We start from the raw sequence: 22680 nt of genomic DNA, 5'->3' as shown, positions 1-22680 counted from the left end.
CTCATCTCTCCCACTCCCTTAGCATGTGATTTGGGGAGGGAGAAGGGGACTGAAGAAATGGTCTCATGTGGTTATGAAGCCATCACAAGATGAAAAGGAACTGAGTTCAGTTTCTGGCACTGATGCCTTTTCTTGCTTTGGCCTTGGGAAAGCAATTTCTTTAACTCCGTGCTCTGTTTTGAGGATCTGCTCATCCTTGAGAGGGTAGCAGATACTGGAAAATTGGATGCTTGCAAAAGAAAAGAAAAGAAAAAATATTATTTACTGGTCCATTGCTGGTTCATAATTTATGTAATTCTATATCATGTGCACATAGTGGGAGTGTAGATGGTCAAGATGTTAACGGGACCAGAGGTGGTTGAGAGGCGGAGGAAAAGCAAGCATTCTGAGCCCTTGATTAGTGGTTCTGTGGCAGACAGAAGGGCGTTCCTCACTGAGAAGTCTACACTGTGAATACGTGGTGGTTCTGGATGCTTTCCTTGCCAGGAAAAGTTGTAGTTCTTATCTCAGAAGCAGCCATTTGAAGTGAGTCTGGTCTCCTGTAGAGCAGCAACATCTGTGTTGAGCATTTTCAGCTCACGGTCAATGACGGCTGTCTTCAGTGACAGGTTGGTAGATAAGCCAGGACACAGGGTCCTGACATTTCAGCTTGAATCTTCTGGATGCAGCGCATGTGGAGGGCGTTGAGGCATCGCTCCTGTTGGTTCTAAGCTGCCTACAACTCACTTTCACAAAGCAGCGTGTTCAGCACACAAGCTTGGTAGACCTTCATCTTAGTATTGGATGTTAGCATTGCATTTCCCCATATCCTTTTAGAGAGGCGAGCCATCGCCATAGCTGCCTTGCCAATATGCTTGTCCAGCTCAGCGTTGATGGAGAGGTTGCCTGTTATGGTGGAACCCAAGCAGACAAAAGATGTGCTCTCCCAAGCCCATATTCCCAACATGTTTGCACTCTTATCTCAGCAATGTCTATGCTGCCTTGACATAGAGGACAAGATCCACAAGGATGTGCTCTACAGGGAGCTGGCTTCAGGCATCAGGCTCGTTAGCCAACCAACTCTGCATCATAAAGATGTCTACAAACATGACAAGATGGCTGGCAACATCAACCACACCCTTGCAGACAATCGCAGCGCCTGGAGATAGACAGTCAGGTCGTGCATCCATAGCAGTGACCAGAGAAGGAATGACCGCTGGGAGGAATACAGAGAGAAGAAATGCCATGGTGCATATGCAGCAGCACAACTGGATGCCTTCATCTGCTCCAGCTGCAACAAATTATTTCTCTCCAGCATGTGCAAAACCTTCCTGCAGTTTGACTTCACTACCAAAGGCCCCCTCCTCCATTGTGGTATTCAATGAAGCTTTACTCAGAGCAGACCCACTGAAATGAATGAACCTAACTTAGTCATGCTGCATAATATGAGTGGGTCTATTCTGAATAAAACTTAGTTGAATATCACTCATTGAAATTCACAACTTAACTTAGTCACATTCATTAATTTCAGTGGGTGTATACTGAGTAACTCTTAGGCTGTGTACACACACCTGTTTACTCTGCATCCGGTATGTTCCCACCACTGGTTTGGGAAGCAGTGTACGCATGATAGAAACAATCCATATATAACCTGTCTTTTTTTTAAATGAAATACTGTGTTTTGACACACTTCCTCAAACCAGCTTCAACCTGAATTAAGAAAAACAACAACCTAGCTGCATTTAAAGTCAGTAATGTGTGCACAGCCTTAGCTCAATGCCACCCCTTGTTTCACACATTTTCACAAGCACTGCAATGTCATAGGAAACATTTAAGGAAGGGTGCAAACAGCAGCCACAAAAGCCACCTGTTGGGTTATGAGCAGAAATCAAGAGTTTGAACTGAAGCCCTGATTCTCCTTTGGGCCTGACAATTTTGTTGGCTGAATTGACAGCTGCCTCTCACTGATGAGATCCCAGCAAATAAAGAAGAAGTTAGAGAAAGCATGTGCAGCAGGAGTGGAAGGCCCTTCGCTGAGAGCTGATCAGCGGCAACAGCAAAAACAAAAACAACGTGACTTGGTAGCTTGTTGTGTGTGCTCCCAGCCGGTGCAGTCAGGGTGAACTTCTCACTTCCCTAATGTGCTCCCTTTGGGGAGAAAGCTGTTAGCAGGGAAATAAGAGGTGGAAACGCAGCTCTTGGATGTAGGGAGAGTCTCATGGCTGAGCCAATGTCAAAACAGCAAAGGAAAGCACAGGCCCTCCACGTGGCTAGACTCTTATGACAAGCACTACCAGGCAAATAATCCAAGCAGTTAGCAAGCAGGCTGCTGTATGGAACCAGGGAGAAGCTGCAGACCAGATGTAGCCCCTAAAAAGCACTTTCCAAGAGAGAGGGGGTTGAGATTCTTCCATATTTACACTCACCAGAGATTGTCCAAAGTTTTGTTTCTTTAAAATTGCAAATATACTTCCTCTTAAATTGCAATTTAAATTGAAACTTTAATATAGTTTCCCTGACCACACCACACAATCTGCTTTTTATTGCAATGACGAAAGCAAAAATGTGAGTGTTCTTCTTACACTAAGAAAGCTCCCAGATATTCTGAGGAAACAGCTTAAGGGCAACTTCCAAGATGACAATATATCCACCCAACAATGGAAGTGGCACTCAAGCTGCCTAGCTGGCAGAGACTGCATTTATATCAAAGCTGCAGTGGATTAGGTTGTTTGGTGCCACAGGGATCCTGCAACTGTTGCATCAGAGTTCATGTCATGAGGCTACCTAACACAGCACTGGAGCAATATGGGTGGCATTTCTCTGTGGCTTCTTCCCACACTGCTGTGGAAACATATGGATAGAAAAACCATGTGGATGGGACCAAATGATGCACAAAGAAATGAAATGAACACCAACATTGTTGGAACAATTAATGTTGAACCCAGTTCAAAATTCTGTGTGTATGCAATTCACAGTCCTAAGAAGGTCCTTTCATTTGAGCTTTCCAGATTGTTCACATGTTATACTGAATATATGTGCAAGCTGTCTCTACATAAGTACAAGTGTTTATGACAAAGAGTGCACCCTGTGGCCAAACTGTTGCGTACAGAGATGGTACACTCATTGAATGTTACATGTGAATACTATACAGCTCAACTATTTACCGTATGTACACAGATTGTACATCAGCTTACTGTAATGTGTGTACCATACATTTGTAACTAACAATTGTAAATCCAGAGAGACATCATGTTCACACTGCTGCTCTCCTTCAAGGGTACCTGTTGTGACATATTTGGCCTGAGAGCACCAGGAAGATGGACCGGTTTCCTCCCTGAGCAAAGAATCTTGTAAAGTTGGCTCGGTGGACCACTTTACAGAGGACAGGCTTCTAGTGGAAAGATGGCCAGAGGTTAATCCTCTGTCTGCAGATGTCCTGTTTTTCAGAGGGCTGTCTGGTCCAAGCCTGGCTGAAAAAATAAATAACTCCAAGAAGGGCAAGCAAGAGGGGTCTTGACGTTCCCATTAACTAGACAGCAGACTGAGCAGGCAGGCAGGCACCTGGCCACAGTCTTCCCCACTCTAGTGAGATGCGGTTCTATTTAAATTATAGTAATTATTCCTGAATTTGAATCTATACATGTAACGTGGTTATGCGCGTTTCGATGTGTTTCATTTATTGTTCATGACTACTTTTGTTATGTTTGTAATTATCAGGGCTTTTTTTCACCTGGAGTTCATGTTGAGTTTCGGCACTTCTTTCTCTGGAAAAATAGCACTGGTGATTATGTACCGGTGAATCTTTTCATGTTGTAAGCCGCCTTGAGCATAGCTTTAACTGAGGACAGACGGCATCTTATGCAAATATACCCTCTTTGGTCCTCTTTCTTTGGCAACTGTATGTGGCTGCTCTCATCAGCCCCAGCTAGCATGGTCAAAGTCAGGGAAGATGGGAATTATGCTCCCAACAGCTGGAGGGTCGTAGGCTCCCCACTCAATGCTAAAGCATTACAAACAAATGTGATTTCTATTTGCAGAAGAATTATAATATTAAATCCCGAGCAACATCAAGGGCAGAATAACCAGGTATACAGGAATGTAGTGTGAAATTAGCGGGGCAAGAGAAAATGCCTGTGTTCATATCAATACAGATGGATTTGGGGAGCCCTGATTTAGAGGAGGGAGGAGGAGGAGGAGGCCACGGAATATGGTTCAAGGGCCTCTGGATCCTTCAAAAGCCAACTACCTCCCTGCACAAACGGAGAAGAAATAGTCAGCCCTGGCTACAGAGTGCTGTTTATTCCAGGTGTGTGCCTGAGAGATGGGAAGCCTTTCCAGTAAAAGAAAAAGTGTGTGCAAGAGAGAAAGAAGAGGAGGAGGAGAGTATTTGGACCAGTGAAAGTGCAGGCAGATCCCTCCAAAGCTTGTCATAGAAGCCACAATATGTTATTCACAGAGCACCAGGCAGAAGTACAACGCCTTGTTGCCATGACACATTTACTATGGAAAGAAAGGAGACAGGGAATGCTAATTCAAAGAGAGATGTGACAATTCATTCCGTTTCAGCCCACACCACCACCCCATCACTTCCTCTTCCCAACACACACACACACACACACACACACCCCTTTTAATTTTCTCTCCCTTACACATTACAAGCATTATGAATGGGAATGGAGGAATGGGGTCTTTGCAAAAAAAAAAAGGGGGGGTGCTGCACAAATTGCTGCTAGTACCAAGTGTCCCTTCTTATCAAGACTGGACGGGTATTCAATTTTCTCTTCAAACGCCTGCCTTCTGAAATGGTAATAGAATTTCAAATCTGGGGAAGACAGAAGAGGGAGGGGGAAAACCCTGAATATGGGAGGATTAACAATGAGAGAGTGAAAGAGAGAGGGGGGAGAGGGAGGAAAGGAAGGAAACAAAGGGAGAAATTATATAAAAAATAGTCAGAGTCTTTGCAGGAATTAATTAAATACCAATATAAAGAGAAAATTAACAGTCTCATGCTTGGTGGGGGGAAGGGTATTTTCAGAGTTTAATTAACCTTTTTTTTGCCAAGAACAATAAAAGGAGGGAAAAAAGCAGACTTCTAATTGTTCTGGCTTCCAGGAGATAATTAAGGAAGCAGACCCTGTCTCCTGTTTGTGCTAGTTTGTTGTGTATATGTGTGTGTGCGCTTGTGTGTGGTCTCCGCTTTGTGCAAGTGTGTCTATTCCTCTGAATTGTGTGCATATAAATAGATCATTTGTTGCTCCTAATTGGTGGGTAGTTCAGGAGAACAATGTGAGCAGAGTGTGCCTCCCATAATAAGAAGGGGCAGTGAACATCACCAGGCAGAGGAGTCAGTCTTCTTCTGAATAGGAGAGGGCAAGAGGGCTGAGGAGGGAATGTGAAAAGAATATTGTTCCCCTACCCCGCTGCGGTAAACATAAGGGATCCCTTTCCTAGTCTTGGGAAGCATGTTTACTCTGCAGAAAATATCTCGTAATGCTCCATCAACATCAGCTGTTTTATGCACCCACCGTCTTCCTTTGTGCTCAAAGAAAAACAGAGGTGCCAAAACCCAGCTTCCACGGTGGGGAAGAGCTATCAGTTCCTTCTTCAGTGGGAGGAATGGAAACAGAAAGCCAAGAAAGAAACAAAAAAGTATCTGACTAAAATTTAGACTCTAAATATACATGGTGCTTGTGGCTGTCGTACGGTAGAAAGAAAGATCTTTGCGGTGGATATATAATGCATAGACTTAGGTGAAACCGCACAAAAAGGACAGGGATGGAAGAGCCACACCCTCACTGTAAAATATAGTTGATATTTGATGCCCAAGTTAGTTCAATGGCACCCAATTTTTGATGGCTAAGGCGCTTGCTTCACTCTAGTAGCACTGCTGACCCTGTGCAGAAGGCTGATAATCCCATACAAAGGCATCTGATTAAACAGGACACAAGAAGTAATGTCAGGAAGTGCTGAATGTAGATTTCTAAAGAATATATGGTTTCATCTTATTATTTTTTTAAATGTGTCAAGGCTGTAGAGACACATTTTCAAAATCTCTTGATTTTGATGGGTATGATAGGTACAAAGATGTATGGACTTACAGATGTAATAAGTACAAAGATTAACTGAAAATGAATTAAAATTCAAACCAAGGGATTAAGAAAAGACTGCACTTAATCAAATGGGGGCACTTAATCAAATGGTACAAACAGCACTGTGCACTTGGGGAGGTTTTGAATGGAAAATCCCACTTCTTACATCCCTCCCTTGTAAGAACTGTCCACTTATCCCTGATCATGGCTTCCTGTTCTTTAGCCAGAACTGGTTCCATAAGAGGACCTGCTCTCAATGCCAGCTTCAGGTTTGGGGTCCCTGCTTGGGCATGATGGTCTCAGCGAGGGCCCTCTCTCTGTGGGCTTCCTACCTTTCTCTGAGGCACTGTTGCCCAGTCACTTGCTCTCTTCCTCCGGGCCCAATGCACACAACCAACCAGCAGGAGAAAAGCAGGCCTACATGCCAGGAGTCAGCAAGTGAACAATGATAGAGACAACCCTTCTTTACAGTGATCTTATTGTCTTGCCTTGTTACATACCTATTAAAAGTGCATTAAAATTGTTTCCAACACACACACACAGAGAGAGAGAATGAGAGAGCACAAAGAGAATGAGTAGCAGAATTAGGAGTCTTTAGGGCATGGCAGTGGCCTTGCTGCAGGGATGTGGGTCTAGGAAGAAACACAACAACCCTTACCCTGATGCCAGTCCTGCCTGCCCTCTTATTCCATCACTGCTAAATTTACTCAGGAGCATTTAGTGAGGAGGTTTATCAAAACTTTTTTGAAAATCCAAGTACACTGTGCCTATTAGACCATCCCTATCAACTTACTAAGTGACACTCTCCAAGTGTTGTAAAAGGTTAACAATATGGAGCCTTTCCTTTGTAGAAGCCATGCTGATTCTTCTTCACCAAGACTTGTTCTATATGCTTGGCAACTTTGTCTTCACTAATGCTTTCCAATTATTTGTTTATATGTTTTATACCCCATCCTTCATTGATTTTGATACCACGATGGGGGAACAATATAATTATAATTTTTTAAAACAAAAAAATCAGTTGAATTTCAAGCAAACAAAAACTAAAAACGGCTTAACAAAGGAGAAGGTTAAAACATTTGCTCATTTAAAAAAACCTAAAAAGCTAAAACACACAAGTTTTCACTTAATACCAAAATGACAACAATGTTATCATTACATTGGTTATTTGCGTTAGGCAGAGAAAACAAAGGGTTAGCAAATTTGAATCTGCATGGAACCTGCTTAATAATTTTTGGAATAAAAATCAGGTGATGGTAGGACATAACCCTTTCCCCAATTTTATGAGGGTGTTACTGACTATTTGCTAATCACTGATTGGTTGACTTGCATAAGCTCTTCTGACCATGATTTTGATTTTGTGTTTCTTGTAACACACGTCACATAGATTTTCTTAGTTTTATTTGTTTTATGAGGCTTCTTATTTATCAGCTTCCTTATCCATGTGATTAGTAGATCCAATATTGTACAAATACTGATACTTGACCTATCCAATAAGAAAGTTACTATTTATTAAATAGACTTCTTACTTTCTTTTTTAACTTTATATACATTTCTGTGTGTGTCTGGTTGGTTGGCTTAATTTTCCTCCCTGTTGTAATATTCTGTTACCATGTAGAGCTTTGGAACACATTTTGATATTTCTTATAAATTATAATAAATTATAAATGTATAAATTAAAACAGACAACCCATAGCTGTCATCTCATGTAGCTGTAGGGGAAGGGCATTCCACGAACAACAGGCCACCACAGAGAAGGTCCTGCCCCGTATCACTTGCCTAACAGTGGAATGTGAAGAAGTTCCCCCTCTGCTGCTTTTAAAGCATGGCTGATATAGGGAGAGGTGCTGCTTCAGGCATCCAGATACCAGCCAGCAGCTTGAACTGGGATCAGAAGGAAATAGGAAGCCAGTTGTGATTCCTCCTGGCTGTACCAGTCAAATTCTGGCAGCCACATGGTGCTTTCAAGTCATCTTCAGGGGAAGCCCCATGTATAAGACATTACAACAATTTTAACAGGATTGTACCAGAGCACAGGAAACTGTGGCCAAGCAATCCTTATCCAAGATTGGTTGCAGCTGTCAAATCACCCCAAGGCACTCCTCACCACCGAGAACACCTAGGCCTCAAGCAACAGTGCTGAATCCAAACATCAGCTCAGTACCTGCACAGCTTCATGTGACTCTGATGCAAACAAGAAATAGAGATGGGTGTAATCGGCATATGGATGTCACCTCATTCCTAAGTCCTCTGAGAATCTCAACCAGCAGCTTCATGTAGATCAGGAATAGGGAACTTGTAACCCTACCAATATCTTATTGGACTCCCATCTCCTATCAGCCCAGCCAGCATGGCCAATGGTCAGAGTGATGGGAGCAACAGCTTGAAGGGCCACAGGTTCCCCACCTCTGATATGGATGTTAAAGTGCATGGGGGGCAAGATTGAACCTTGCACAGGTGCCATGGAACTGAGAAGATCCCCCACCTCCCTGCCATTTCTGAAAGCAGCTGTGTAGGTAGGATGGAACCATTTTATCACTGTGCCTCCAGCTCCCACCTCAATGAGCCAGTCCAGCAAGATACCTGGTTGATAGTATCAAAAGCCACTGAGAGATCCAGTATGGTTTTGAACAACCCTCAAGCATTCTCTTCACTTCTCTTTCAACTTCTTTCCAAGGCAACTACAAAGAGATTACTTTATTTTATTTTATTTTAGTATAGCTGTTCTTGCAGACATCCCCCAGAAGCTAACCTTGGGCAGGAGGAGTGCTTCTGATATCACTTTCTTGCCAACGATCCTTCTATTTTTCTTTCCTTTTACTAAAGGAAAAGTATCGGTAAAACTGCTGTAATGTCACATTCCTGAGATACATTCTTATAACAGTGTGATGAAGCAGACAGTATAAGTTCGATTAAATGAACAGCTTGGTTATCACCCTTCAAGTTTCTGATTCTGTGCAAATACATATATATTGCAATGGAGTTAAGCGACTTGGGTTATTAACGCCAGAATATTAGACAGCATTTGTTTGAGCAGTTACACTGATTCCCTGCTTCCAACATAAAAGGCTGAAGTTGCATTTAGGTGGGTAGATGCCAAGGGGGTTCATGGGCACTCTAACCAAGGATCATTTCTTCCAGCTTGATAAAAACCTTTCATATGGTCCTCCCTTCCCCCGCAAAAAGACATTTTCTGTTTTGACAAATAAGAGGGTTGATTGGTGTCCTTTAGCTGGCTTTGCTGGCTGCCTGTTTTCTGTATTTATAGGCAGACACAGCATATGACATATTTGTATTTTAATTATAGATATGTGACAAATGCCCTTTAATTAGATGCTGTTCTCTGTCCCTGGGATCTAATGTCAGTTCTTCTATGCACTTTGGAGGCAGGAGTTCTAAGCCTAACTCATTCACTCCCTTATGTGAATCCTATCAGCCGTAGTGGCTCCCATTATCCCTGGGATCTCAATGTCCCCTCTTCTTTTAGAGGGGCCAAGCCAGCAGCAGCTTGCTGTCCAGTTTGGATTGGCTCCAGCAAATCTCAGAACATCTTAAAATGATATGAATACCCACACAGATACAGGAGAAAGCTTTTTCATGAGCATCCTCAAGTGTAATCTACCACCTAGGCTGCAATTCTATGCATACTAACCTGGAATTAAGTCCCATTGCACTCAGTGGAGCTAACTATTATGCAGAAGAGTGAAATATAAATTTGCTTTAACCATTTAGTACATAACCTCTAGCTTCTTTTAGTATGCCATTTGCTGATTACGTTCCAAACAATATTTAAAAATATATATACCCACCCACCCACACAAAAACCTGTTTTGTGGGATGGCAATGCAGGCCTCAAAGAGACTCACAGACTATTTAAAGTGAAATATCCAAAGCTGTCAACTCCTATGAAGAGCCTCATGATTTTATGACAAGTCTCATGATTGCCAGGGCTTCTTAAAGCCTACACTACAGTACAGGACTCATAAATCAAAGTCTCTCTCATATATATATATATATATATATATATATATATATGCAACCCTTTAACAAATACATTTAGCCTGAGGAGTGCTGAGGAGAAAAAGCCTATAATCAAGCTTGCCACCTTAATGGTTCTGGAACCAAACAACAAAAAGAATTCTAAAGAGTAACATGTCAGATTACACTGAAAATATCTATTTCTAGCTTGTGAAAAGGGTTTCCAGATTTCCTGAGGCTCAGACCCTGAGATTTTGGATTGAAGGGGGCAGCTAGCAACCCCTCTAGCACATGGATGGGAACCCAAAGGCCGAATCTGTGGCCAGGTAGTTCCCTGCCCCACCAACCATGCCCACCTGTCACTCACCTGATGTCCTATTGCTTCAGGTGTGGAATGGCCACAGCATTGGAACACCCAGAAGCCTTAGGATGCATTTCATACTGCTTAAATTTGGTGCCAAATGTAAACTGTGCAGCTTTGGGCTGGGGTCTGATCCACTTGGGAGCTCCCAAATGGGTCTGGCAGTAGGGAAGGAGTTAGGAAAGGGAATAGAGGTGGATGGAGCAAATAACAAAAGCTCTCAAGCCAGGCATAACGTCTCCAGACCCTTTAACTCTGCCCCACTCCCCAACCTGAGATCCTAAGAAGCAGCCGCAGAAACTTCAAGTCAAGCTATGAGATCTGGCAACCCTTTTTGTTTATGTATGTTTGTTTATTCCGACGTTTTCATGCTGCTCCAAAAGCCAGTTCCTTACAAAAGCTAAATTATAAAATCAACAGCCGAAAGATAAAACACTATAGCTTAACGTCAATTACTGTATAGGAAAAGCAAACAGAGCAGCTGAAAAGAAATACTCAAGTTGGGATCAGACAAGAAAAAATGTTTTAAAAGAACTGCTTCCACAATGTTTCTGAAAGTTGAGAGGAAAGATGGAAGATGGGCCTTCCGACAAGAGGGAGCTCAACCTACCTTGGTGCCACTAGAGAAGAGGTGCTGTTCTGCCTCAGTCTCGCTCCATCAATCTTATCTCAGGTGCTAGTAGGCTGTGTCACAGAGAAGGCAGACTGTTGCATTAGGAGTGGGGAAGCTGTGGTTCTCCAGATGTTTCTGGACAGCTGTTTCCCTCGTCCCCGACCATTTGCCATGCTGCCTGGGGCTGATGGGAGTTGGAGTCCAACAACATTTGCAAGGCTGCAGGTCAAACAACACTCATCTGTAGGGCGGGAAGGGGACACTTTATACTACCCTTTCATTCATTTGTTTTAAAACACCTATAATCCATGTAATATTTAAAAATCTAAAAGCAGTGTAGAAAAAGATAAAGCCATACAGTGGTTATAAAATCACAGCAATACAGTTCCCCATCTCTATGGTGACCAAGCACATACACCAACCATTATCAGGATCAGGGGGAATGTTTGAGGGTGAACTGCAAGGTCTTCATCATACTCCAAAAGCACCCAGGTCTTTTTTCTAAAGGGACACTATGGTATCACCAAGAGAGCCTTTTATGTTTTCATGATGGTGGCAGCTCCTTTTATATACCATACTTTCTAAGACTGTCTACTTTGGAAAAGTGTATTTTCCTTTATTCCTTATTTTCAAGCAGACTTTGACTGGACAGCCCTTCAAACAGAGGATGCCTTCAGATATCTTCTGACAGGCCTTCCTCTGATAGATGCCTTCAGACTATCCTCTGACAGCCCATCAAATACAGGACAGTCCTCAAGTAGGACCCTGACTACTATAACATTTCCAAAAGGGAAATTGTTATGCTGGAGTGAGCAGGGGGAGATGAGATAAAAATAATAAGGGAAGGTGAGGTAGGGGGCAGTCAAGTCAAATGGCAACCCTGGGTGACTCTTGGAACTGAGAGCCACTGTCAGCCACTAAGGCCACAGACCCTTCTCTTCAGCCACTGTTTTTTTCTGACTCCTGATGTTTAGGAAAAGACACCATAGACAAGATGAAGAGCTGCCGCAGTCCCACTTTTCATTATAGGTCTCAAAGTGGCTTATAGAAAAAAATAAAACACACAATATACAGAATGTAAAATGTAAATCACATCAGAAAATGGAAACATTAGAACAGCATTCATACTACAAAGGCCTCCTGAAATAAAACCATTTTAACCCGGTGTCCAAAACTGAGGAGTGACAGTGCCTGCTTGATTTCTAATGGGAGTTCCATAGAGTCGAGTCTGCTTCATTGAAGGCATGACTTCTACTAGACATGAGTGATGTTTCTGGTCTATGGGGGACCATTAATAATATTCCCCTATACGGTCACAGTGCTTGACTTGAGACAAATGGGGAACGGTGCTCCTTAAGGTATCCTGGGCCTAAGTTGTTCAGGGCTTTGTACACCATCACAAGAATTGCTAGGAGACCCCTATTTCCTTCATAAATTTCCAGAGCTCCCTTTAAAAAGGGATTGACTGTAGCTCTGTGAGAGGAAGTGGGGGTCTCCTATAAACTCGAAGTAACCTAAACAAACTACAGTTCCCAGGATTCTTTATGAGAAGCCATAATGTCTAAAATGGTATAATACTGCTTCAGATGTATAGCGCAGATGGGGCCTGACTGTTGCGGGACAGAAAATGGAAAACTAAGAAAGGATGGGGGAATGAAATGGAGATTCCTGAAGGACAGCATGGCTGACTAAACACTGAAGAGAAGCACTACCCACTGCAACATTTTGTTGTAGGTCCCTGTTTCATGGATCTGACATATTAGGCTCTGGTATATTAGAATTTTATGGCACAATGAATGTAATGTGCCACAGGTCTCTCGACTGAAAATGTATTCAGTTGCATCTAATGAAATCATTGTGCACACAGAACAACTACTGTGAGTGCCAAGGACCCTCACCCTGCTCTCCTCCTCCTGTGCTCCCTCGTAAATCTGCTCTGGGGGTTCTCCCAGTCCTCCAGAGCGGATCTAGGGGAAGTGCAGGGTGTTTGTGGAGGGTGGAGAGACAGGGGGACTCTACTGAACTGGTGAAAGTTTGTTCCACAAGTGCAATAATTTAGTTGAGTGCAACTCTTAGGATTTTGGGAGTGAGCAAAAATGCAAAGTATAAAAATTTGCCTCAGTGAGTAAACAAGCTTTGAGTATTGTTAAGATTATTTTGACATTAACATTTTTGGGCATTTCTCACACGAGATGCGCCATCATGCGTCTTGCCTTGTTCATTTGACCCCACTGTGAACCCCACTGAACGCTGAAGGTCAAACGAGGCTGCAAGTTCTGAGCCCACTTCACCTGGGTGTAAGCTTCATCGAGTAGGCCTCACTTCTGAGTAAACAGGCATAGGCTTGTGCTGCGAGTGTACCTATTTTCTTCTCAGGCACAAGGTATATATTGCTGTGTAGGCAGCAGGCCCCCTTAGTCGCGTCTCCCTTCCCCATGCACTTGACAGGAAGAGCAAGATCGCACTTAACAATCGGCAGTTGTGTGGGAATGTTTTGACAATAAAACTCCTGCTCCGTTTCAGGCTTCTGTGTAGGCTGCAAGCTTTGTTTGAAACTAGTCAGTTGTTGTTGTTTCCCCCCACCCCCCACTCCTATATCCAGAATGAGTTTCTACCCAGAGCCTAGGACCAAGTAACAATAGTTCAAAACAAAAGCATATGTAAAAAATTGCTTTTGAGAGAGTACAAAATAGATACTAGAACAAAAACAGAAACACCTGTATGTCCCTGGGAGCTTATTTATTTGTTATTTAATTTATTACATCTATATGTCACCATTACCTTTATGAAGCTGCAGGTCGTGTACGGAGCTCTTCCCTCTCCATTTTATCCTCACAACAACCATGTGAGGTAGGTTTGGTTAGCCTGGGAGATTTTGAGTGGCCCCAGGTCCCCCAGAGAGCTTGGACTATAATATAGCTCTGTGAGGCTGCATCTGCCCTGCATGCAGGAGATCCTAGGTTTGATCCCTAGCATCTTCAAATAGGGCCAAGAAACACTCTGGAAGCTAAAATCCTGGAGACCTGCTGCCAGTCATTGTGGACAAAACTGACCTAGATGGACCAATGGTGTGGACAAAACTGACCTAGATGGACCAATGGTCCAACTCAGTGTACGGGAACTTCCTGTGTCATCCTGGCTGGGAACAATGTGGGAACAATGCAGCTACCAACTGTCCTTTGGGAAAGATCCTTCCCCAAAAGAATTCTGGGGACTGTAGTTTGTTCAGGGTGCTGAGAGTTGTTAGGAGGCCCCTATTCCTCTCACAGAACTACACTTCTCAAGTTCCCTGTGAAGAGGGATTGACTGTTAAAACAACTCCGAGAATTGTAGTTCTGTGTGGAGAATAGGAGAAAGTTGTGAAAGAACAACTTTCAGCACCCTTAACAAACTACAGCTCCCAGGATTCTTTGGGAAAAACTGTTTAAAGTGGTATGACACTGTTTTAAATTTAAAGTGCAGTTGGGGCCTAAGTTGATAGTGTTTATTGGTGTGTTTTTTTAAAAAAATTAAAAACCCTACTTTAATGCTACTTGCAAGCTGCTTTGAAAAGATTTGTACAGTGGTGCCTCGCAAGACGAAAAGAATCTGTTCCACAAATTCTCTTCGTCTAGCGTTTTTTTCGTCTTGCGGAGCAAGCCCATTGACGGCTTAGCGGATTAGCACTATTAGCGGCTTAGCGGCTTTTAGCGGCTTAGCGGCTTTTAGCGGCTTAGCGGCTTAGCGGATAAGCTGATAAGCAGCTTAGCGGCTTAGAAAAAGGGGGGGGGGAGGAAAAAAACCCCGCAGGAACTTGCAAGACATTTTCGTCTTGCGAAGCCAGCCCATAGGAAATTCGTTTTGCGAAGCACCTCCAAAACGGAAAACTCTTTCGTCTAGCGAGTTTTCCGTCTTGTGAGGCATTCGTCTTGCGGGGCATCACTGTATCCTGAAAGGTATGGTATTGATAAGAGAAATACATAAATTAATATGAGTATCAGAAAAACCAGAATCTGCATACATCACAATTATTTTTCTTAACATTTAGGCGGAATTTTAAAACATTCCCATTCAACAAAGGCATTTGATGGTTAAAATATGTTGCTTTGGGCAACCTTGAAATTATGAGGATATTTGTTTGTTCCTAATAATCTTTTAATCACATGTTGTTTACCACCCTGGGTTCTTTTTTGGAGAAAGGGTGGGGTAAAAATCTAATGCCAGGTTAAAAATTGAATAAATAAAATAGGAATAGGAGGCACATGGTCTTTTTAAAATCACATCTACACATCTCTGGAGGTGGATAATAGCATTTCATGCATTATGCCTTTTCTGCACTCATCTGTGAATGAGGTGACTTTAGATTTTCGCAAGCGAGAAACCTGCATGAGGCCTTCCTGGACAAGAGTAATTTCTTGGCCCTAAAGGGAGCGTGCCATTTGCTCACTTCTGTAACTCTTATTCCACTATCCATCTTAGGCTTCTGAAAATTAGTGAGAAGGCACAGTGTAGAGCAGTGCTTCTCAAACTATCTGATGTGGTGGGCTGGCAACCCCACCCCAATGTGCCAGAGACCAGTACCATACTTGGCCTCTGACGCATCCCACCCAGCCTAGGCTGTGGTGGAGTCACAAGGACCAGCAGCTGATGACTTGTGGGCTGGCAACAATCCGCGGACCACCTTTTCTAATGCCTGTGGTTTAGATCATTGTGCAAGGTGCAAGGTTTGGCTCAGAACGCAGTTGCTTTTCTAACATGCATAGACCCCAGACAACTGTCTCAGTTACCTTATCTTGCTACTGATCTTGCCTATACAAAACCTATGTGTAGATTGTCACAGGTGGTATTCACAAACATACGTACTTCACTGCATATTTGTGCCAAAAAGACACATGCAATGTTCTTCGTGGAGTGTGCATATTATTTCCTTCCTGGAAGTATTTTCCATGTTGGAAAAGCACATTGTACAACCTTAACATGTCATGTGTGTGAAGGTGCCCTTAGCTGCAATTTATGATGTATCTGTTTGAACTTAGTTCTATGCATGGATTGTGCATGTTGATGCTAAACTACAGTTGGCTATAGTTTTTCCAAAACGAAGGTATCATGCCACATGGGAGCATTTTCTGCTGGCATGACATCCGGGACCATACTGACAGTGCAGTCCACAATGTGCTACTGTTGCTGTCTTTGGGGCAGACAGACAAAGGTAGGCTGGAAGTTGTGTCTGTGATTCTGGAATGTAATACTTTAAGTGGAGCCATATATGGACTATGAAGGGTAATTGGAAGCACTGCAATGATGATAGAATCTGATATCATTGGCACTCTCAGCTGATGGGAGTTAAGACAAAACTGAGAGGTTGCAATGAGAGCTGCACCTAGGTTAAGTAAAGCTACCACATCATTTCCTTTTGCTTTTCACAAACCAAGAGTGCACCTTGTTTCAAAGCATTTCATGACACACTTGTGCACACCTATTGGTGGGTTTTGTTTTTTTAACCAGTATTGACTACTTGTTAAATCTATCCAGGCGCTTAATTTTGCAAGCAAACTGGATATACTTTCTGGGAAGATGGGATAATTTGTGTGTGTGCATTTTGAAATAAAACCTTGTGATGGTCTCAAACTTTAGTTCTGCATGTGCTGATCACCACTTACAGGAGTTGAGTTTGTGTGTGTGGTTGACATTCTGATCTAGGTTTTTCTCATATAAATCTGTTATCTCTCAGTTATTCCATACTTGCAGCCTCGTACCCAGTGTTGCTTGGGATTTCTGAGAAACCAGAAAACCTGTGGTTAAAACCAGTATAGTTTTAAAAGTTTCAGTCCACCATCTTGGTTCAAAATGGCATCCAATTGTATCCAAATATAGATGAAAACCTCCTCCTTGATCTCAGGAACTATAATGTGAAAGTTGGTTACAATATCCTAAGAGGTGTCCAAATAGTGAACAAGCAGCATTCCAAAAAATATAGTAGATGCAAAATATACCATAACCCCTGTCTGTCATGGGCCCTGCCTGCTGAACAGCAGCCTGAAGGGGGAGAAGGCGGACTGACTCCACCTGCAGCTGATCGGTCTTCAAGGACACAGAGGAGGAGGCACTGATGAGAACCAGCTGGCTTCAGCCTTCTTAAGCAAGGCTCCCAGCAACAGGCATATGCTGGTAACAACACTTGTAGTTCCTGGCCCTACCTTGCTGCTTTCTACTCATCTTCCTCCTTGATCATCAGATTCCCTGATCCCTGGACCACCTGACCACGTGGATTGCTGTTTGCACAACACTAGGACTGGACCTGACTTTGGATACTGCCTCTGCCTCCAGGCAAGTACTCCTCAGAGACTCTTCTAGTTGGCTGGTCTCCCACTCCACTGAGCTCTGCATGTCGTCGCTCAGCAACAAGACTATGACACTGTCCAAAGAAATTTAAATTTGTTTGAGTCCAGTTGTATTGCTGTAGTTAATATCTCAGAGGGAGGCCCAGGTTCAAATCCATCCACATAAAATCCTCGGCCATGAAACTCACTGAGTGAGCAGTAGGAGTAACACTTTGAATCGTAGAATTGTAGAGTTGGAAGGAACTATGGTGGTCATCTAGTCCAGCCGCCTGCAGTGCAAGCATCCTTTGACCAATGTAGGAGTTGAACACACATCCCTTTCTAGACTGTTACTACAACAGCACAATAGCATAGGTTTTTGGTGGAGGGGAGTTGGATAAAATGTTCTTCTCTTGCACATCTCAAGCTGCACATGTGTCTGTGTGAAACTTCATTGATCTCCACCAGTTTAGCAGCATAGCTAGCATGAGCTCTACTATTAGCTCTGCAATGTTATCTTGGTTTCTACCGCCTCTTCCACACATGCACCTCCGATAATATCTTCCACACAAAGGGTGGTTTTATATTAAAATATGGAACCAGGAACAGAAGTTCCTGCATAGGCACCCTAAAGGGCCTCTTCGCACATAATATATCTTACACGTACACTTAAAACTGTGAAGTGTGAATGTGACAAAATGATGTTTGCAAACAGGTTATATCATAAAGGCATACTCAGCAGGGAGTTGTGATTGGTTGCAGCTCCCTGTTGAGTATACATTCATTCGGCAAATCTGGATTTGCCTCTGTGTAAGGCAAATATTCACCGAGATGCCACAAAAAAGCATGTAAGAAGCCATCATCATCATCCCAGTTCTTAACTACGTTGTTTTTCAATCACCTTTAATTACTGGGCATGCACAATTCTTTTTGACAGCTTCTGTATTCATGCCGTCCTGTCCTTGGTCACTCTCTCCGCATCCCTTGCATGCATCACCATTCATCCTGTTGACCAAGCAGGGGGCCTTCACTTCATCTTTGATTCATCCCTCTACTATTCTGCCAATGTTCAATCTATGGCTCTTTTGCCTACTGTATAACCATTACACTACACTAGCTCCATGCAGTCTCCTTTTCATACCTTCCCATCTTTAGTGCAAAGGTCTGTATGAGGTTTCTAAGTGCTTAGGAACCCTCTACAAACCTTTGCGCTAACCACATGAAGGTCTAAAAAGGAATCTGCATGGAGCCAGTGTGGTGTAATGGTTATAGAGTTGGCCTAGGACCTGGGAGAGCAGGGTTTGAATCTCCACTCAGCCACAAAACTCACTGGGTGAGCTTAGCCCAGGCTTCCTCAGCCTTGGCCCTCCTGATGTTTTGAGACTACAATTCTCATCATCCCTGACCACTTGTCCTGCTAGCTAGGGATCATGGGAGTTGTAGGCCAAAAACATCTGGAGGGCCGAGGTTGAGAAACCCTGTCTTAGCCTAACCTACCTCACTGGGTTGTTGTGAGGATGAAATGGGGAGGAGGAGAACCATGTAGACCACCTTGAGATCCTTGGAAGATAAAGATGGTATGTAAATGTAATAAATACAAATGCAAATAAAAGCTAAAATACTGTACAAATATATATTTAAAAATAAAAAGATGTCTGCATGCCCAGAGACCTTGGGGTTGAGTTTGTGTGCACACCCATCTCCATCACTAGTTTTAACCCCAAACATGTTCAGGTAAACACCAGAATGGGGCTATAAAAGCTTCCAGGTAGCATCCAACTAAATTACATTCAGAGTGGACCCATTGAAATTAATGAACATGACTAATTTAGCACTGTTATTCTCAATATGTCTACTCTGAATAGTACTTAGTGATAATCCTTGGTAACTGAATAGGAATGTCTCCCTAGTATGTTGAGCAAGGACAAACATTTTAAGCTAGAAATAAGACTGCAGTGGAAAAAGCAAAATGTGAAGCTCTTGTGTTTCCTCTGAGTGTGAATTGCTTGCTTGTGTGTGTGTGTTGGTGGTTGATGGTGGCAGAAATACTGACTGGAACTGCAATGGAGGAGGAAGGGTTAAATCCCCCAGCCCTGTATCTTATCCCATGGTCCTAATCTGGTTGCCCCCGCCTCAAAAAGCCCTATTGGTAAAGGAAAAATCAGCTATACTGCACCAAACCATATTATGAAAATATATTGTCCAATTTGGGAACAGGCTTTGCAACCGATGGTATGGAATATGAGCCAAGGTGCATTATCTTTCAAAGGTCTCAAAATTCATCTCCATCAGCAGGTTCATGACGGCCAACCTAAGCCCTAGGCCCACATTGCACGACAGCTCTTACACAAACCGCAATTGCAATTTTCTCCTCCTCTTCAGCAAATGGAGCTTTCGCTGCCAGTGTGAATTGTTTAGTACTGTATTTTGGAATGTTGGGTCATGGGGGGAAATGGGAAGAACAGGACCAATTGCATGGCTGTGTGGAGCTTTCAGAAGCCTACTCCATGTGCAGGGCTTGGTGTTTTTTTTAAGATATAGGCATTGATCTGCTTTAATCCAATAAATGTAGTCCAAAGGAGCTACTGTGGGTAGCCAGCAGCAGTGGCAACCAGAAACTAAGGGAAAAGCAGGAAGAACAGCTAAATCTGAGACAAAAATAGGCTTGAAGGAGAAAACAAAATTAATAAAGATTAAAGGCTATATCACACATTTCTCATTCCAGCATTCTGCAGAGAGCAATTGCTCTGCATTTTGTGAGTCTATTTCAGTTTATATGTTTTCCGCTAAAGCCTCAGCTGGCATTTGCAATTTGCACCCTGTTTCTATAGAAGCTCTGTGTTTGGCTATAGTGTTAAGAAGTCAGCCAGATTTCTTCATTGGCTAACAAAATGCTGAAGAAAATCTAAAATAATTAACTCTCTCTCTCTCTCACACACACACACACACTCACACACACCACACACACACATACAAAGCCAAGCCCCATCATTGCATTATCAAGTGACTAAAGATTTTCCTCTTCAGTGGAAGAATATGTGACAGAACTGGCAGGATTCCCTGTTTACTCACTTTATAGTGGTCATAACAAGGAACCCATTAAAATTAATAGCTGTGCTTATTTTTAATGCTGTTTTGCTAATTCTGCCTTACTGCAGCACTCCCCTTTTGTCTAAGATAAAAACCAACTTCAGTTTTATAATGCCCATGCAGCAAATAAGAGGAATGGCTCGGTTGTGCTCCCTTAAAATAAATGGGAAGAGCAGAAGTCTCTGGGAATCCTGCAATGAGGATACCATTCTAGCATTGCAGGGGTTATGCTTGTAATCCATATATTGCTGTTATCAAGGGAATGGCACTGGATGTATTCCCACCCCCATCCCCCTCATTCTAAGTCTTGCCCATTAATGGATTTTTGTGTGTGCCTTTTGTTTTGAGATCACCTGGAGCCACCTTACACACCAGATCAGCAAAGAAGGTCCTAGGCCAAATTTGGCCTACTGGGCCAAATTTCCCAGTTGTTATCAACCTAACCATAAGGCAAAATATGGGTTTGGATTATAGTGCCATGTCAGGCCAGTGAACTTGGCAGCAGGCCATGGTAGGATACTGGAACTTTGACTTGCCAACTTCCATCTTTTTCTCATCTTGGCCTTCTGGCAAAACTCACTGGAGATCAGGAATTTACACGAAAATATTCCCCCCCTTCCTTTTCAGTATTGTTGTGAAACTGGCTAGCCACAGACTTCCAAGCACAGCTGTCTCGCACAAAATCTCAATCTCAACTCTATTTTAGCACTAGATGTTTCTGAACTTCATCACTTTCTGTCTGTTGAAGCTACTGATGCCTGTGAGCCTAGAAACCAAGTCACTTAGATCCATATTCTTCACTTTACATATCAGTACCAGTTAAGGATCTGTCCTTTTTATCTCAAAAAGGTGGTGCCGTTATGACAACTTTACTTCCCCAGGCAATGATGGACCTTTTGCTTGGCTTCCCAATTAGCTGACACATGTAAGAGCAGCCCTGTTGGATCAAGCCTAGTCCACCACCCTGTTCTCAAAGTTGGACAGCAGATACCCATGGAAAGCCTGTAAACAGGACACAAGTGCAACTAGTGGTGGCTGGTGCATTAGGGCAGTGGTTTTCAACCAGTGTGCCATGGGTGCCTTGAATGATGGTCAGGGGTGCCACGGGCAACGCTGGCCCCAGTCCCTCTTTCTTTCCTTCCCTTCCTCCTCTGATGCCGTCTCATGTCTCTGCCTCCCAAAGGCTTACACAGCTGTTTTTATTGCAGCAGCCCTGGCTACAAGCTCTGCAGGCGAATGGTGCCTCTGGGAGCAGGGGAGTTCCGAGGTGGGGGCAGGGGCAGGGCAGTCCGCCCCGGGTGCCATTCCAGAGGGGGGTGTGACAAAACGCTGACCCCCAATCGACAGCACCCCCCCGGGGCGCATGCCACTCATTGTGCACCCTCCGGGACGTGCGCCACACCCCCGCGGGCAGCGCGCCACACGCCCTGGGTGAGGGCCACTCCGAGTACCAGAGCAGGTTGCTCTGCCTCTGTCTGGGAGGCATCTCTCTTTGGAGTGCATGGGGAGGGGCAGCTCAGAGACCAGGGACGGCAGCAGCAGCTGCCTGGGACTCCCAAGGAAAGGGGAGAGGAGGCTGAGGGAAGGGTGTTTGAAAAAGGGTGATAGGCTGCCAGCTCTGCAGGCAAAGGGTGACATATTCAGAAGGATGCTGCCTCTGATCTTGGAGACAGTAAACAGCCAGCATGACTAGTAGCCAGTGGTAACCTTATCCTCTATGAATTCATCCAATCTCCCTTTAAAGCCATCCAAGTTATTGTGAAATCTTGTGGTAGCAAATTCTACTATGGACTATGTGAAAAAGTATTTTATTTCCCTCCTCCAGGTTACTCAGCGCTCTCTCTCTCTCTCTCTCTCTCTCTCTCTGTGTGTGTGTGTGTGTGTGTGTGTGTTTGCCAGTAGATGCCAATACGGAGCAAAGAAACAGATAATGTGATCACGTGGAACAAGAGTAGACAATAAAGCATACATGGGAGCATTCACCATGTGGAAGTGGCTGGGGTGCAGGTAAACTAATGCTTGGCACAGCTTTGAGTTACTTATAAACACATCAGCAATCAGTTGTCCTGAGGTGCAACTCTTCAGAGGATATTGTACAGCCTATTCCTATGCAAGCAACTGCAGTTTAGAGATAAGATTGCAATGTTGTAATTACTGAGAGGTGTGTGTGTGTATGTGCGTGTGCTGTGAGAGAAGGGCATAAATAACCTTAATTTATCCTCTTTTACAAAGGACTTGTTTAGGTGTTATAGCATTCAGTCTGGTACTTTG

General features: G+C 43.4%; 1 long non-coding RNA gene across 1 annotated transcript in view; it reads right to left on the bottom strand.

Annotated features, from left to right (window-relative positions):
* LOC307209488 overlaps positions 1–14044 on the bottom strand; it is a 64588-nt gene extending 50544 nt beyond the window's left edge. Inside the window, exons 1-2 of the long non-coding RNA XR_013835605.1 lie at positions 13802–14044; positions 11018–11261 (exon numbers count right to left, since the gene is read on the bottom strand). This is a non-coding gene — a long non-coding RNA (uncharacterized lncRNA). The remainder of the gene's footprint in view (positions 1–11017; positions 11262–13801) is intronic.
* Between the last annotated feature and the right edge of the window lie 8636 nt (positions 14045–22680).

Source organism: Podarcis cretensis (genome assembly GCF_951804945.1).
Source record: "Podarcis cretensis genome assembly, chromosome: 2".
NCBI lineage: Eukaryota > Metazoa > Chordata > Lepidosauria > Squamata > Lacertidae > Podarcis > Podarcis cretensis.
This window is presented reverse-complemented; position numbering and strand designations above follow the sequence as displayed.